The sequence below is a fragment of the Podarcis cretensis genome (assembly GCF_951804945.1).
Source record: "Podarcis cretensis genome assembly, chromosome: 13".
In the NCBI taxonomy this organism is placed as follows: Eukaryota; Metazoa; Chordata; class Lepidosauria; order Squamata; family Lacertidae; genus Podarcis; species Podarcis cretensis.
The window spans coordinates 49,653,331-49,670,489 of NC_137182.1; the positions used below are offsets into that span (position 1 = coordinate 49,653,331).

At 42.9% G+C, this 17,159-nt stretch overlaps 1 long non-coding RNA gene and 1 gene segment (V, D, J or C); both read left to right on the forward strand.

The window, feature by feature from the left end:
* The window catches only part of LOC307201889 (Ig mu chain C region-like), an 86,047-nt gene extending 70,462 nt beyond the window's left edge, over positions 1 to 15,585 (forward strand). The window contains exons 6-9 of the C gene segment in view: positions 9,401 to 9,736; positions 11,005 to 11,337; positions 13,226 to 13,561; positions 14,650 to 15,585.
* LOC307201898 lies at positions 1,421 to 8,673 on the forward strand. The gene is made up of 3 exons (XR_013832775.1): positions 1,421 to 1,615; positions 7,395 to 7,697; positions 8,534 to 8,673. It is a non-coding gene; the product is annotated as an uncharacterized lncRNA (long non-coding RNA).
* Positions 15,586 to 17,159: the final 1,574 nt, after the last annotated feature.

Below are 17,159 nucleotides of genomic sequence, written 5' to 3' on the forward strand. Positions count from 1 at the left end.
CAATGTAACCATATATCAGACAGTTAACAATTGGCCTTTGGAATCCTCCCAGTCCCCCCTCTGGGCCCTAGAGGGGGGCTGCCAGACATCCATTTAGCCCCCTCTCTCGCTCATAATAAAAAAAACATCTTTTTGCAAACAGATGGTTTATACCCAACCATCAATTAGCTCCTGTTTCTCTTAGTCAGGGAAGTATTTCAGATATTCCATAAATACATGACGGGTAGAAGCCATTTTGTCCTTTGTTCTTTGTTTTCGTCTTTAACAGACATTTCCGGTCTTAGAAGAAAAGCGGCTGCAAACAGATATATGAAAGTCCATCTGTGCTCACTTTTTGAAGAGCAATTTAAGTTCTTAATGAGTCTTGGCATGCATTACGGATTGTTGATGTTAGGGAGATAAGGATGTTTTTTATATACCAAGCCCCTCCACATTCCAAATGTCATTATGAGGATCTCTTTGAAGTTCGATCTTTTGCACCAGAGACTGTACATACTGCAGGTTTTTTCCCAGCTTCATCAATTCAGAGCGTGTCTGTTTGTTTTCCAAATCTTTAGATTTTCCCAAACAGATGCGTCCAGCTATGGGGTGGCGTCACAGGAGTGTCAGCCGTCTCTTGCTCCATGACCCAGTGCCCCTCCCGTGTGCCACATCAGCAATCTGGGGCAGACTGCGGGTCATCGAGACAGTCCTCCCCTGCCCTGGGGAGGCTGCCAGGGCTAATTACCCCCATATCAGCCCTGAATTATTGGAACGGCTGAGGTCCGATCGTGTGGGATCCGCCATTTTCCACTGCCGGAAACAGGAAGTCTTTGATGGCACCCAAAATCAACTCCCTCCACATGAGGAGTAACTTTTAAAAAACTCCTCAGAATGGTACAGGAGGTGATGTGCATCAAAGAGTTTGCTCAATTGGAAGTGATTTCTTCATGTGAGCATCTTGATGCCAAAGCAACCTGGGGGAAATTGCACCCTCCCAGTTCCATGACATGAAAATTGGAAAGTGTTTGGCAGCCCTGAAAAGTGATATGGAATTAGATAACAAAAATAAACTCAAAACCTCTGGGGGTAAGGCCTAGTCCGCCTGAGGTATCTGCTTTCAGTGTTTTTAATGCTCTGGAATAGTTGGTTTCTTTATCACATATACTTTGCCTAGACAACTCTTTGCAGCAAGTGATAATTCAGGATTTTATTCATTTCTTAAATAAATAATGTTAGAGGGTGGGGTGTATGAATGTGAAGGGAGGCTGTTTTGCCAGATTTTCCCACCAACCAAATTTTTGATATTTGAAAACTAGCAAACAAGGCAAGACAAACTATAATAGGGAAAGAGGAAGTTCTCTCTGAGCCAACCTTCATGTGGGCATCTTGGGATTCCAATTATAGCCCGTACCCCAGACATCACTCAACCACAACAATGTACTGCATCTGTTTTAAAACCATCATGTTAGTCCCAAGGACATCACTAGCTACAATTTTCTTTTGGAGGGCAGTTTCTGTGAACATTAGGGAAAACTCTGAAGGCTTCATACAGCAGAGATTACTTTCCCAGAGAAACAGACCGTGGTGGCTTGAACCTGGCTGCCTCAACCATTTCATGGCAGCCTTTGATGGGGTAAGTCAAAGGGAACTTTTTTGTAATACAGTGGTACCTCGGGTTAATAACTTAATTCGTTCTGCAGGTCCGTTGTTAACCTGAAACTGTTCTTAACCTGAAGCACCACTTTAGCTAATGGGGCCTCCTGCTGCCACTGCGCCGCCGCTGCACGATTTCTGTTCTCATCCTGAAGCAAAGTCTTAACCCAAGGTACTATTTCTGGGTTAGGGGAGTCTGGAACCTGAAGCGTATGTAACCTGAAGCATATGTAACTTGAGGTAGCACTGTAGACGTGAGCGTAAATACTAGTATTTCCATTTGAGTTCTGGTTTCTCGCATTGATTATTGCTTCCTGTTTTAAGGCTTACTTATTGCCACCTGCCTGCTGAGCATAAGAGAGGCTGGAGAGTAACTGGAGAAACAGCCTTCTGAGCTTGGCACTGCTGCAAGAAAAGCAGTTGGAACTTCTCTAGCATCCAGTGCTCAGCTGGGGGTGGAGAATCCAAGATCTGGGTGGCTCCCAGATCCTTTGCAGCTTTGGAAATGTTCAGGGAAGCACTTCACAATCTTCTAGCTGCTCTGATAGTCACTGTTTGACGGAAACAGCATCAAACCTTTCAAACAGCAGCAGCATCTGTAGGAGAGGAATCAGAGGCTCTCTAAAGCCCAGTGCTCACCTAGGAAAAAGGTGGGCAGTGCCCTTGGCTGTGGCTTTGGAAATAATGGAGAACATCCTAAAATCCACCTAGCTTCTCTGAAGCATACAACCTTGCGATGCACCAAATCTTTTGGCTCCGTAGCAGCAGAGCTGGGTGGTTTTTTGCTGAGCAGGATGGGAGATTCTCCTGGCATCCCCATAGTTTCTCTGTAACTGGTTTCTGAGCTGGGATAAATGCAAGCTATTTAGACTATTGCAGATAGTGCAGAGGTTAAGCCAGTGTCTTTCTGAAGCTCATTGTTGAGCTCGGGAAGGCTTCAGCTCAGCCGTGCCTTTGGGAACAATCATGGGGTAAGCTCCTAGGATCTCCTAGGATCCCAGTGCTCAGCAGAGGGTCATGCAAGCCATTTGGATCTACAGCAGCTATACCCGAGCTATAACCTTGGGAAGTGTTGGGTCCACACTCAGCTGCAAATTTGCAGAGGCTAAGAACTACTAGGGACGCAGGTGGCGCTGTGGGTTAAAGCCTCAGCGCCTAGGACTTGCCGATCGAAAGGTCGGCGGTTCGAATCCCTGCGGCGGGGTGCGCTCCCGCTGCTCGGTCCCAGCGCCTGCCAACCTAGCAGTTCGAAAGCACCTCCGGGTGCAAGTAGATAAATAGGGACCGCTTACCAGCGGGAAGGTAAACGGCGTTTCCGTGTGCGGCTCTGGCTCGCCAGAGCAGCGATGTCACGCTGGCCACGTGACCCGGAAGTGTCTCCGGACAGCGCTGGCCCCTGGCCTCTTAAGTGAGATGGGCGCACAACCCCAGCGTCTGTCAAGACTGGCCCGTATGGGCAGGGGTACCTTTACCTTTTTAAGAACTACTACTAGGGTCATACCCTTCTCTTCTCCAAAGCTCTGTGCTAGGCTGGGAGGAAAAAGCTTTCAAGCTAAGCATTGAGCTTCAGAGAAGGGCACCATCCAACTCATGGGCTGGTAGGAAGAGTGTAGGAGAGCTGGGGTATCCAGCCTCCTTGAAATCAAATACTCAGCTAGGAGAGCTGTGTGTCTCCTGGCTTCAGTAAAGGCAGAGAGGGCACCTGAACTATAGCCTGCAACGCTACTGGCTGGTACGCAAGAGCTGAGCTCAGTAGTAACTTTCAGTAAATCTCTAAGGTAGCAACCAGCTTCTTTCCTTCACCACAGTTAATGGAAGCTCAGCTTTCAGTTGGAATATGTGCCGCCCTTTCCATTCAGCTTAGTGGAGAGCACTAGGTGCTCCTTACCCCTCTCCCCCCAAAGCACTGCTTTTGGATAGGCCTTAAGCTAACTTTGCAAAAGCTGGGAAAGTGCAGAGAGGTTTTCCACACCTCCAATCCCACCATACAGCTGGGATAGTCCCATGCAACTCGGGTTGCTGCAGGTAAAAAAAACCTGTTCTTCCTGGATCTTGCCAGTGAGACTCAAGAGTGAGAGCCCAGAATTTATTAGTTTGTGCAAACTAACTGATTCAGCGAGAAATTTCCCAAAATCTGAACACTGGGCATTGTCCAGTAAGACTTTTTATAGGATTTACATACAGAGCCCCCAAACATCTGCAGAGGATAGCTGGCAAAAAAAAACATTGGATATCACTTTCCCCGCCTGCACCTCGACGTGCCAACCCTTGGTAGGCCCTTTGTTGCTTACTAAAAAATGCTTGCATAGACAAAGTTCTGAAGCCTACATGCCTACTAAGAGGGAGTTGTAGCCTTAATTTAGTTAGCATAGCTGGTTCACTCCCAAATGCTGCCCTTATTCTATCTTTTGGTGTCTTCAGCAATGAAGCAGCAAATTCAGCTATTTGTGTCTGCTGTGGACAAAAGGGAGCTTTTGTGAGCCAAGGGGTTTTAACAGAACCCCAGTGTCTCATTAAAGGGGCTCTTTTACAAAGACCCCCAAATTCCCCCCAATGCCTCAAGGTGAACTCCACCTGAGATTCCCCCAGCTCAGGAACCTATTGCTTTGCACAGAGAGCAATTCAGGGTGTCCTAGGGATACAGGAAGCAGCCTTATACTGAGTCAGACCACTTAGTCCATCTAGCTCAGTATTGCCTAAACTGACTGGCAAAGGCTTTCAGCCCAGAAGTGTATTCCAGTCCTATCTGGAGATTCTCTCGATTGAGTCTGGGATGCTTATCTGAGAGATATGAATGGCATCAGGAAGGTCAAGAGGATCAGCTGGTCATGTCTCAGCCTCCCCAAAGCTTGGCACACTCAGCCAAGACACACAAGCCTTCAGCACCATCCCTGAAACGGTTGTGGGACATCTGAGGTCTGTAATTCACTCAGTAACCCCAGAGATTTAATGCTTAGCTAGGAGGTGAGCAAGCATCACAACCAAGTCCCTTCTTTGGGAAGGTTTCTGCTGGTCCTCTGGGGCCAAAGACAGCAGAGGGAACTGTGCACTGTTCTTCCAAGCATGTGGCTGCTAAGTGAGCAAGATACTTCTCACCGAAATAAATTGCAGTAGTACAGCATAAAAAGTGTTTTAAAATCCCTTCGTACATTGAATGGGAGAGTTTGGGGATGAAGAAAGTGTGCCTCCTGGGACACATCTCCAGACCTTTGTTTTATCCACACAATGTAAAGAAATATTGTCTATGTGTATATGTTTTGAAGGAAAATATATTCTGAGATCCCTGTGACTGTCAAAGCTCAAGGACTTGTATTATTGCTATGCTGTGAGCCTGTTTAGAAGTAGATACATGGGGACAAACTTTGAGAGAAGAGAGAATGTATTAGGGGCAGGGCTTTTTTTTTTTAGCTGGAACTCAGTTCTGGCACCTCTCAGGTGGGTGCCATCGCCATTCTAAGAAAACAAGTTCTGGCACCTCTTTTTTTTCTAGAAAAATAGCACTGATTAGGAGGTGCATTAGGTAAGTTCTTTCTGATTGCTCTGGGCGATAGCAGACTCGGATTGGCTGCAGGTTATAAAATGAGGAGATAATTTTCGCAGTTGAGCTAGAGGGAAATGAGTTGAAAAGAGAGGTGTGAGGAAAAGACCAGAGGAAAGCTGAGGCCTGGATATTAATACTTAACTGGTGCAGAAGGGAGCCAGGGGCTGAGTTTGTTTCAGAGGCTCCACTGTGCCAAGCTCTTACTAGATGAAGATTACAAAGCAACTGCATCTGCCTGCTGTGATTAGGAAGGGAGTCCAATGCCGGTTTTAAATGTGTGTGTTTTTACAACTGCTGAATGAGTGTAATAGTGCTGATTCTGTAGGTCAGGCGGGCACATGTGGCGTAAGGCAATCTTGCGAGTAAATAAACCCAAGGATTGTGGACTGGGGTGGGGTGGAGGTTTAGGGGATGTCAGCAACAGCATCGCTTGAGTTTTTATTCTGTTGAGGCATGGACAGAGTGCAGTTAGCACACCAAGCGAAGTGTGCAATTGAACCCAGGACATTGTTTGCAGAAAAAAATACGCCAGACAGTTCAGTAAGGTCAGCAACAGTGTATTTTACTGACAGCTAAAAGAACAACTATGTACAAGTATAAAGTGAGCCTGCCTCTGCCTGCCTCTCGGAATAGAGCAACCAAAGTCTTTCCAGGAAAAACACTTTCTGCCAGAGATCCAACACAGGAATGTTACCTTCCAGCAAGTCACACTACTTGTTACAAACACAAGGCTAGTTATACTCTCTCATGGGCTGAGTCCTTTGCGGCACAGGTTCCTTGAACTCATGACCTCAAGCTGTAGATGCAAGCATTTACACTTAATCAGCCATGACTTGGCTTTTCATCTGCAGGCATAAATTTACAAACTCCAACATCAAGCACCTTTAAGACCCCAGTGTAAGCATCAGTCTTCCCTGATGAACACAACATCTCCTTTCATAAGCCAACATCCTTGGCTAAAAGCTCATCCTGTAAAGAGTGAGGGTTCCCATCTCATGCCTAAACCCCCACTACCAGCTACTAGAAAGTTCTCAAATATTCTGAGTGAATAGGTGGCATTGGAAAATTGAAGAAGCACAAATACTTAAGCATGGTGAGGCTGAGGAAACTGGCTTTCCCATTGCACATGCACAATCCAGGGTGTTTTAGCCCACTAGAGACTTTACCTGTGTGTAGCTGGAAGGGTTTTCAAGAGGGTGATGGGTAGAATCAGAGGAGCACTTTGTCTACAAACCTTATCATTCTTTCTTTGAGCTTGAAGGAGGTCATAATTCTCTAAATAAAAAACATTCTGTGAACATTCTTAGTCCTTGTAATGCTCTTTGGAGTGGGGGCGGTTGCTATTTCAGTCCTTTTTTTCATTTTTCGTTTGTTTATCACCTGAGTGAGATTTCTCTTTATAGCTGGGAGTGTCAACATGGTCTGTGGACACTTCAGTCTCACTGCCCTCCTGAATGGTCCACTAGAAAGAAAATAGAAAGATTATATACTCTTAATACACATTAAGAGTAGCCAGTGTGGTACCCTTCAGATGTTGTTAGGCCCCAGTTCTCATCATTCCCAGCTGACATGCCCAGTGGTGGGATTCATAATCTGGCAATATCTGACAGGTACCACATTCTTTGCCTTGTCCTACATGTCCAAAGTCATGAGAAACGCTTTGACAATCCTGTAAGGCACACCAAGCTTCCCCTACTCCCTGCCCCATATTCCATATTAACAATGAAGACCAAGAAGCAGTTGAGCAGTTGAGAACTAAAAACAGAAATACAGTTGTACCTCGGGTTACATATGCTTCAGGTTACATACGCTTCAGGTTACAGACTCTGCTAACCCAGAAATATTACCTCAGGTTAAGAACTTTGCTTCAGGATGAGAACAGAAATCGTGCTCCGGTGGCGCGGCAGCAGCAGGAGGCCCCATTAGCTAAAGTGGTGCTTCAGGTTAAGAACAGTTTCAGGTTAAGAACAGACCTCCGGAACGAATTAAGTACTTAACCTGAGGTACCACTGTAAGGTGATACCTCAGGACCCTGAAACATGCCTCTTGTAGTCAAAAAAACAGCATCAGAATAACTCATCTCAGCAACCGCACACATACATTAATGTTTCTTTCTCTACAAAACAATAGTTCATTACCTTTCATATAACCAATCTCAGCTGAAGATTTTACATCTTCCAAAAACACTGTATCCTTTTGTTTTTCTTCTCTCCCACAGTTTCTCCAGGTGCCCCCACCGTTTTCCCACTTATTCCATCTTCTGAGTTCATTACAAATGATGGAAATATCACCATTGGGTGTTTGGCCAAGGGTTTCCCTGACCCAGTCACTTTCTCCTGGAGCAATGCCACTGGCGAGACCTTCGAGATTAAGAAATTTCCTTCAATCTGGTCCTTCAATGGGGCTTTCACCGCAAGCTCCCAGGCGGTTATTTCTGCTGATGCTTGGAGCAATTTCAATCCCTTCTATTGCACGGCTGCTCACAATGCAACAACCAGGACAGCACGAGTGGTTCGTCAGTGTAAGTGAATTTATTTGCCTTTCTTTCTTTCTTTCTTTCTTTCTTTCTTTCTTTCTTTCAAAAAACAACATTACCCAGCAGCCAACAGCAACACAAACCAGAAGATTAGCATCAAGTATGTATCTTGCATCCAATTAACTACCTAGTTCCTAAAGTGCTATACAGTACATCATTTTATCTTCTTGACACAATGAACAGTTATGTAAGTCCAGTTCAGAACTAAGACATTCCTGCACTGGATGTTTATTTATTTATTTCAAGGAGAGAAAGGAGAGGAGAGGATCTTGCCCTTGATTTAAGATGAGAAATAGTGTTCTTTCCCCTTCCCCTTGTCCCATGTCTAGAAAGCATGGGTCCGAGCAATTTTCCTTTTCCCAGACAAAAACCGCTCTTCACTGCTGAATTGGAGCAAATGTCAAACCAACGAAAACCTGACTGATGTTTCCTCCTATTCAGCAACAAAGACTGGGTTTTCCTGGGGGACAAGCAGAAGTTTGTATGAGCCCTTGCATATGATTACCCTGTAGCATGGGAAATGAACTCTTTACCTTCTCTGTTTTTACTCTTAAATTTGTACTGAGGCTGCGGCCTGCCTCTGCAGGCTGAACCCAACTCACATTTGGTTTGCCTCAAATGAAGCCCTGCTCCAGTTGATTTAATGTGAACATGCTTCTCTAGAGTAGGCCAGGCACACAATCTGCTAGAAGACAACCTCATGAATTTGGTCTGCAGATCTCTCCACATAGGAATACCTCCAGTTGTATATCTTACCCTTGGGTTGCTGGATTCATCTGCGATGAAACAGTTACTTTGCACTGTTTTCCTTCCTTCTCAAGCACTGAACCCAGCCACTCCACCTAACATTATCATCAGCGCACCACGCCTAATGGATTTTGTGGGGTCCCCCTTAAATGCCACTATCACCTGCAATGCTGTTAATCTGCACACTGAGAAAACCACGCTCCAGTGGCAGTAAGTTGAAAATTCCATCCGGAAACTGGTTTGCCGTTCCAACGCAACAGGGGCAGATCTAATCTTGTCCTCAGGAAGAAGCACTCGATATATTTGGTTGCATTCCAGAAATATTTGTTGATTAACACAGCAGAGATTCTAGTTTATTCGCTAAAACTCATCTAGGATTTCATCAGAATCTATACATGTCTACAGGCTAAACCAGAGGTGGACTTGCTCTAGAATACTGAGTTATCAGTATCCTTCAGCATATTCTAGGATACTGCTGGAGTAGATCCAACCTTGGTTTTAGTGTTACGTGAGATATTATGGTAGTCATTGCCCCCATTTTTTTCTACTGAGCCAATACTGACATTATTTTTATAGACAAAAAACAAACAAAGTCTCCTTGTATTTTGTTTTTAATATTTCCCCTAATGAAGGCTTTTTGTATTTGGGTTTATACAAAGCACAGTGTAGAAACTCTAGATCTGGCAGATCAGTGGATCACTAAGGAAACACACTTGTGCAGCAGCTGGCAAGGACTCCTATCTACAAGACCTTTTCCAATCTATGTGGTGCACACAAAAGATGGGGAAATTCTCAATTTTAGTTGGTCATAAGAATAGAACTCTTGTTTACATTGGATGTTTGAATCAGATATATGTTGGAGATTAAGGGCAAACAGGTTTTGAGGTGACAATAGAAGTTAGTCTGCTGTGGAATTGAATGCTCTTCTTACTTCCTTTTAGATCTTCCTGTCCCTGTCAAGGTTGAGACCATCCAGCCTTCCTTTGCTGATATTTTCCAAACCAAGACAGCCATCCTGACCTGCAGAATTTCGAACATACCTAAGGACCAAGATCTTAAGGAGCTGAAAGTCACCTGGACACAAGCAGTTGATGACACACCCCTAGAGACTATCCTTAAACCGTCCCAAGAACAAGAAAGCAGTGGGCTACTGTTCAAGGATGCAGTAGCTATGGTGCGTGCAGATGAGTGGAACAAAGGGGAAACTTTCAAATGCAAAATTATTCACCCAGCTTTATTTCCCTCAATGGAAGTCAGATCCCTGCGCAAGCCTCAAGGTAGGTGTCTATTTTACATCATCCTACAAAAATAGCTAATAACCCTCAATGTCACTTTTTTTAAGGACTTTGGCTTTACCAGACTCCAGAAGGCTCAGACTCGTTTTCTTCTGCCCTCACAATCATTAAGTATAGATTTTTCCCAACCTAGTGTCCTCCAGCTATTCTGGACTAAAATTTCTAATGGATATGAATATTTGGTTACATATATCGCTTATTTTTTAGATATATATTTATTTTTAGCATTCTTTTTTCCCCTTTTCTCTTTTTCTTTCTTCTATTTTGTTATGTTTATTTGTTATTTGTTTATATGGCATATATGTTTCTCAGCATATGAATAAACTGAAAAATTGTTAAAAAATAAAAATAAAATTTCTATCACCTTTGACTATTGGTCATGCAAACTAGGGCAGATATCTTTCATAGTCCAAAATATCAGGAGAGTAGCATTTTGGGAATCTCAGATTTGATACCTGAGTCTAAGGCTTTGGCAGACCTAAAGATGTCTCCATTTCAATTGCTTTAATTCCAGGTAGTACTTTTTTATCACACTTATTATTTTAATAGTTCCTCTTATTTCTCTGGGTGCCTAATGAGACAGACCAAACTGAGTTACAATGGTGCTACTGAGACCAACCAGTGTGAACTTTAAGAAATTCAAATGTGGGTTTCCAACTTCCAAAGCAAAAATATTTCACCACTTAGTTTCTGTTCGCAAATTTCAGGTCACACTAATCTGCAGCATCGAAACTGTATTCATGGCCTTCAGTTTAGGGACAAGCTGTGCCCACGAAGACAAAGACAACCCACCAGCCATGTATTGTGTGGCATTTCATGTGCCTTTTTCAGACAGGCAACCAAAACAGAACAACAATTTAGCTCCTAGTAGGCTATCAAAAATCCTTGGTATTGTCCATGTGGCTTAATGGGTCATAAATGATACAAGACTGCTCGTAGAGTAGATGAAGCTCCCATTCTAAGCCAACCTCAGCAATGAAGAGAAGATGTGTCTGCATGTGCTTAGTGGGAACATGAACCATGTCATCACAGTCTTTAATAAAAATCCAGATTTAGAAAGCCATTGCATCTGGTCATCTTTGCTCAATGCCCAGGTCACCTGATATAAGACTTCTACCATTCATCTTATGTCTTCATCTGACTCTCTCAAACCATACAAATGAGGTCATGGTTAAGAAAGGAAGGAAACAAGATACTTTTAAAACCATGCATTTGATAATCTCTTCATCCCCCCTCCTTTAACCTTCCAGATGGCAACCCCTCTGCTCCACATATCTACATCCTTCCTCCTCCTTCGGATCAGCTGGCTCTGCAGGAAACAGCCACCATCACTTGTTTGGTGAAAGATTTCTCCCCTTCTGACTTCTTTGTCAAATGGCTGCGGAATGATGAGCCTGTGGATGCTTCCAAATACTTCACCAGCACAGCCACCCAGGAGTCCAAGGCACCCAAGCGGTATTATGCCTATAGCATGCTGAACGTCAACGCAGAAGAGTGGAATTCTGGAAATACTTACAGTTGCATGGTGGGGCATGAGATGTTGCCCCTCCAGATGTCTCAGAAGACCATAGACAAGAATACGGGTAAACCAACCGTTGTCAACGTCTCCCTCATGCTCTCCGACATAGCCAGCACTTGCCAATAGCTATTCTTGTCAAACCTCTTGCATATCTTTCTCAGCTTCCTAATTCTGCCAGCATCTGCTTTCCCTTCTTGTGTCTCCATTTGTTTAATTATTAGCCTTTTGTGGAGGAAAAGAGGGGGGATGTACCCTGAATGTTGTAGAATTAACTGGCCTCATCTCTTTGCAGTAAAACAATAGTTTGGAATAAAGAAAGTTTATTGAAACATAAGAAGATAATTGATAATTCTGTCTTGTGGTTAGAAATGGTGATAAGGGGGTTAATGTTAATTCCCAGTCACACAAACGTGAGATGAGGTCTCTACCCACCTTTGAATTGGATGAGAAATTAAGCTTCTACCCACTCAAATATGATCTGGAATTTTCACATTGTTATAGAATCATTAGACACCCAATCTTCCATGACTGTGTTTGCAGGACTTACTCTTTCCAGAAATAACTTTGTCCATTAGGTCCATCACGATGGAAGAATCTAGAGCTTTATTAACAAGCAGGGCATATAAACATATAGCAATCAATCTATCAATCAATCAATCTTATGGTTGCTTTTGTTATCATTGACAATGGCTACTACCTACAATGGCTATGTTCCCCAGAGGGGCTGGGAAAACCCAGCCAAATCAGCAGGGTATTATTATTATTATTATTATTATTATTATTATCATCATCATCATTATCATCATTATCGTTATCATTATCATTCCACCTCCACTGTTGGAGACTATCTGCCTCTGAATACCGATTGCTGGCAACCACTGTTGCATTCAAGTCCTGCTCATGGACTTTCCAAATGTATCCAGTTGACCACTGGGAGAACAGAATGCTAAATAGGTGTTCAACGAGAAATTCAATGGGATAAGGAACATCAGCAAACCCCTTATTTGTGGCAGTAAGTTGAAAATTCCATCCAGAAACTGGTTTGCCATTCCAACGCAACCGGGGCAGATCTAATCTTGTCCTCAGGAAGAAGCACTCAATATATTTGGTTGCATTCTGGGAATATTTGTTTATTAACACGGCAGAGATTCTAGTTTATTCACTAAAACTCATCTAGGATTTCATCATAATCTATACATGTCTACAGGCTAAACCAGAGGTGGACTTGCTCTAGAATACTGAGTTATCTTACCGAAACAGATTCTAGGGCAAGATCTGAAGACACATACTGCAGAAAAAGTATCCTTCAGCATGTTCTAGGATACTGCTGGAGTAGATCCAACCTTGGTTTTAGTGTTACGTGAGATATTATGGCAGTCATTGCCCCCATTTTTTTCTACTGAGCCAATTCTGACATTATTTTTATAGACAAAAAACAAACAAAGTCTCCTTGTATTTTGTTTTTAATATTTCCCCTAATGAAGGCTTTCTGTATTTGGGGTTTTACAAAGCACAGTGTAGAAACTCTAGATCTGGCAGATCAGTGGATCACTAAGGAAACACACTTGTGCAGCAGCTGGCAAGGACTCCTATCTACAAGACCTTCTCCAATCTATGTGGAGCACACAAAGGATGGAGAAATTCTCAATTTTAGTTGGCCATAAAAATAGAACTGTTTTAATTGTCTGTTTTAACTGCACGTCTTTTAGTTCTGACCCTCTTACAGTTGTTCTAACTGAATGTTTTTATTTGTTTTTAGTTTTTATCTGTTTTAATTATCAGTTTTGTTTTTTACCCACTTAATATTCTATTCTCTGACTGCTGGTCTATGACTGTAATAAACTGATTGATTGATTGAATCAGATATATGTTGGGGATTAAGAAAAAACAGGGTTTGAGGTGTCAATAGAAGTTGGTCTGCTGTGGAACTGAATGCTCTTCTTCTTTTTTAGATCTCCTTGTCCCTGTCAAGATTGAGACCATCCAGCCTTCCTTTGTTGATATTTTCCAAACCAAGATGGCCAATCTGACCTGCAGAATTTCGAACATACCTGAGGAGCAAGATCTTAAGGAGCTGAAAGTCACCTGGACACGAGCAGATGATGACACACCCCTAGAGACTATCCTTAAACCTTCCCAAGAACAAGAAAGCAGTGGGCTACTGTTCAAGGATGCAGTAGCTACGGTGTGTGCAGATGAGTGGAACAAAGGGGAAACTTTCAAATGCAAAATTATTCACCCAGCTTTATTTCCCTCAATGGAAGTCAGATCCCTGCACAAGCCTCAAGGTAGGTGTCTATTTTACATCATCTTAGAAAAATGGCTAACAGCGCTCAATGTCACTTTATTAGGACTTTGGCTTTACCAGACTTCAGAAAGGCTCAGAATAGTTTTCTTCTGCCCTAACAATCATTAAGTATAGATTTTTCCCAACCTGGTGGCCTCCAGTGATTCTGGACTAAAATTTCTATCATCTTTGACTATTGGTCATGCTAACTAGGGCAGATATGTATCAGAGTCCAAAATGTCAGGAGAGTAGCATTTTGGGAATGGCTGATTTGATACCTGAATCTATGCCTATGGCAGACGTAAAGCTGTCTCCATTTCAGTTGCTTTAATTTCAGTTAGTACTTCTTTTGCTCATACTTATTATTTTAATAGTTCCTTTTAATGCACTGGATGTCTAATGAGGTAGACCAAACTGAGTTACAATGGTGTGACTGAGGCCAACCAGTGTGAACTTTAAGAAATTCAAATGTGGGTTTCCAACTTCCAAGGCAAAAATATTTCACCACTTAGTTTCAGTTTGCAAATTTCAGGTTACACCAACCTGCAGCATAAAACTGTATTCATGGCCTTCAGTTTAGGGACAAGCTGTGCCCACGAAGACAAAGACAACCCACCAGCCATGTATTGTGTGGCATTTCATGTGCCTTTTTCAGACAGGCAACCAAAACAGAACAACAATTTAGCTCCTAGTAGGCTATCAAAAATCCTTGGTATTGTCCATGTGGCTTAATGGGTCATAAATGATACAAGACTGCTCGTAGAGTAGATGAAGCTCCCATTCTAAGCCAACCTCAGCAATGAAGAGAAGATGTGTCTGCATGTGCTTAGTGGGAACATGAACCATGTCATCACAGTCTTTAATAAAAATCCAGATTTAGAAAGCCATTGCATCTGGTCATCTTTGCTCAATGTCCAGGTCACCCTGCTAGAAGACTTCTACCATTCATCTTATATGTCTTCATCTGACTCTCTCAAACCAAACAAATGAGATCATGGTTAAGAAAGGAAGGAAACAAGATGGTTAGCAATGTACTTTTAAAACCATGCATTTGATAATCTCTTCATCCCCCCTCCTTTAACCTTCCAGATAGCAACCCCTCTGCTCCACATATCTACATCCTTCCTCCTCCTTCGGATCAGCTGGCTCTGCAGGAAACAGCCACCGTCACTTGTTTGGTGAAAGATTTCTCCCCTTCTGACTTCTTTGTCAAATGGCTGCGGAATGATGAGCCTGTGGATGATTCCAAATACTTCACCAGCACAGCCACCCAGGAGTCCAAGGCACCCAAGCGGTATTATGCCTATAGCATGCTGAACGTCAACGCAGAAGAGTGGAATTCTGGAAATACTTACAGTTGCATGGTGGGGCATGAGATGTTGCCCCTCCAGGCATCTCAGAAGACCATAGACAAAAATACGGGTAAACCAACCGTTGTCAACGTCTCCCTCATGCTCTCCGACATAGCCAGCACTTGCCAATAGCCATTCTTGTCAAACCTCCTGCACATCTTTCTCAGCTTCCTAATTCTGCCAGCATCTGCTTTCCCTTCTTGTGTCTCCATTTGTTTAATTATTGGCCTTTTGTGGAAGAAAAGTGGGGTGATGTACCCTGAATGTTGTAGAATTAACTAGCCTCATCTCTTTGAAGTAAAACAATAGTTTGAAATAAAGAAAGTTTATTGAAACATAAGAAGATAATTCTGTCTTGTGGTTAGAAATGGTGATAAGGGGGTTAATTTTAATCCCCAGTCACACAAACATGAGATGAGGTCTCTACCCCCCTTTGAATTGGATGGGAATTGGATGGGAAAGCTTCTACTCACAGCATCTTCTCAAATATGATCTGGAATTTTCAGAGGGTGATAGAAGCATTAGACACCCAATCTTCCATGATTGTGTTTGCAGGACTCACTGTTTCCAGACATTACTTTGTCCATTAGGTTCCTCATGATGGAAGAATCTAGAGCTTCATTAACAAGCAGGGCATATAAATATATAGCAATCAATCAATCAATCAATGTTATGGTTGCTTTTGTTATCATTGACAATGGCTACTACCTACAATGGCTATGTTCCCCAGAGGGGCTGGGAAAACCCAGCCAAATTCTCAGGGTATTATTATTATTAGTATTAGTATTAGTATTCCATCTCCACTGTTGGAGACAATCTGCCTCTGAATACCAATTGCTGCTGGCGGTGGGAACCACTGTTGCATTCAGGTCCTGTTCATGGGCTTCCCAAATGTATCCAGTTGACCACTGGGAGTACCCAATGTTAAATGGGCCTTTGGCCTGATCCTGCAGGGGTCTTCTTCTATTATTCTACATTTAAAACAGAATATTGACAAGAACTAATTTATTGAATTCATTCAGACACACACACACACACAAATCTCTGACCTTCAGAATCCTTGGCTAGGTCAAATCTTCCACTATCCTTACAGAGAGATGTAGTCACTCACAGGACTACAGAAAAGATTAGAGGGACCCAGAGCTGCTGCTACTCCAGCACTCTTCCTTAAAATATAATATATTGTCCCTGCCTTCCCACCATCTGCTCCCCTCCCCCTTCCCCCCCAAAAATAGTCCACGGCAGATCTTACAAAGGATTTCCTTTTCCATAGTCACTGTCTCAGGACAGCAAGCGCAGTTGCCTCTGGTGTATCAGGAGCTAGGAAAATAAACAAGGCTAGGGACACATGCCTGTTTGGAAGTATAGGTCACCCATGTGCCATACCTCCTTTCCACTCTTCCAAACAACACTGAGGAAGGCAAGGCGGTGAAAAAAACTAGGCCAATTCTTTCATTCATGTTAAGCAAAAGTTGCAAAAGTTGTTCTCCTCACTCATAACAATTTTCTCACTTCTTCTTGGTAATGGTAGGCTGTAGAAAGCCAAAAACAATATCAGCAAGCATCTCAGCCACAGTAGAATGTGGAGCCCAGGAGAGCACTTGGATTTCTTCAGTACTGGTTGGTGTTGAGGTGCAGCCCAAAGCAATTTCTTTTGGGAAGATGAGTGCTTTTCATTCTTAGGTTCCTTTCATATATGGAGTCTGGTTAAATTGGATAGTGCTCCTGGAGCAGGAACAGCCTTCTCCCACAGAGACTTGCCTCAGGTACCTGGAGTTGTTTGTTCTGCTGACACCTTTGCTGCACAGAATCCCCTATTTGCTTCTAATAAACAAAGGTTTAGAATGTCCATGCATATTACTGGAGATAAAAACTAAAAGGAATCTACAGGATAAAAGGCTTGTATCTGTACACACATACACAAAATAGGTCACACCAATATGATGGAGCAGGTTGAGTTCCGAATTTATGAACAGATGACAAATGTTCAACCTTTCTCTCTCATTTTGTCACACATACAGTACTGATGACAGCTGAGATACTCATGTAAGGCCATCTGTAGGTTCATAAGTGTTACACAGTATGCTAAATGGAATGCTATTTTGGGAAGATGGGCATCCATACTCTGTGGCAAAACATTGGTTGAAAAATTCCAAATGATCCCCATCTTCGAATCATAAGATAAACTTATAAATGTGTCTCATGGTTGAGACATCTCCTCCCGTATATTTCATCATTAATGTACGC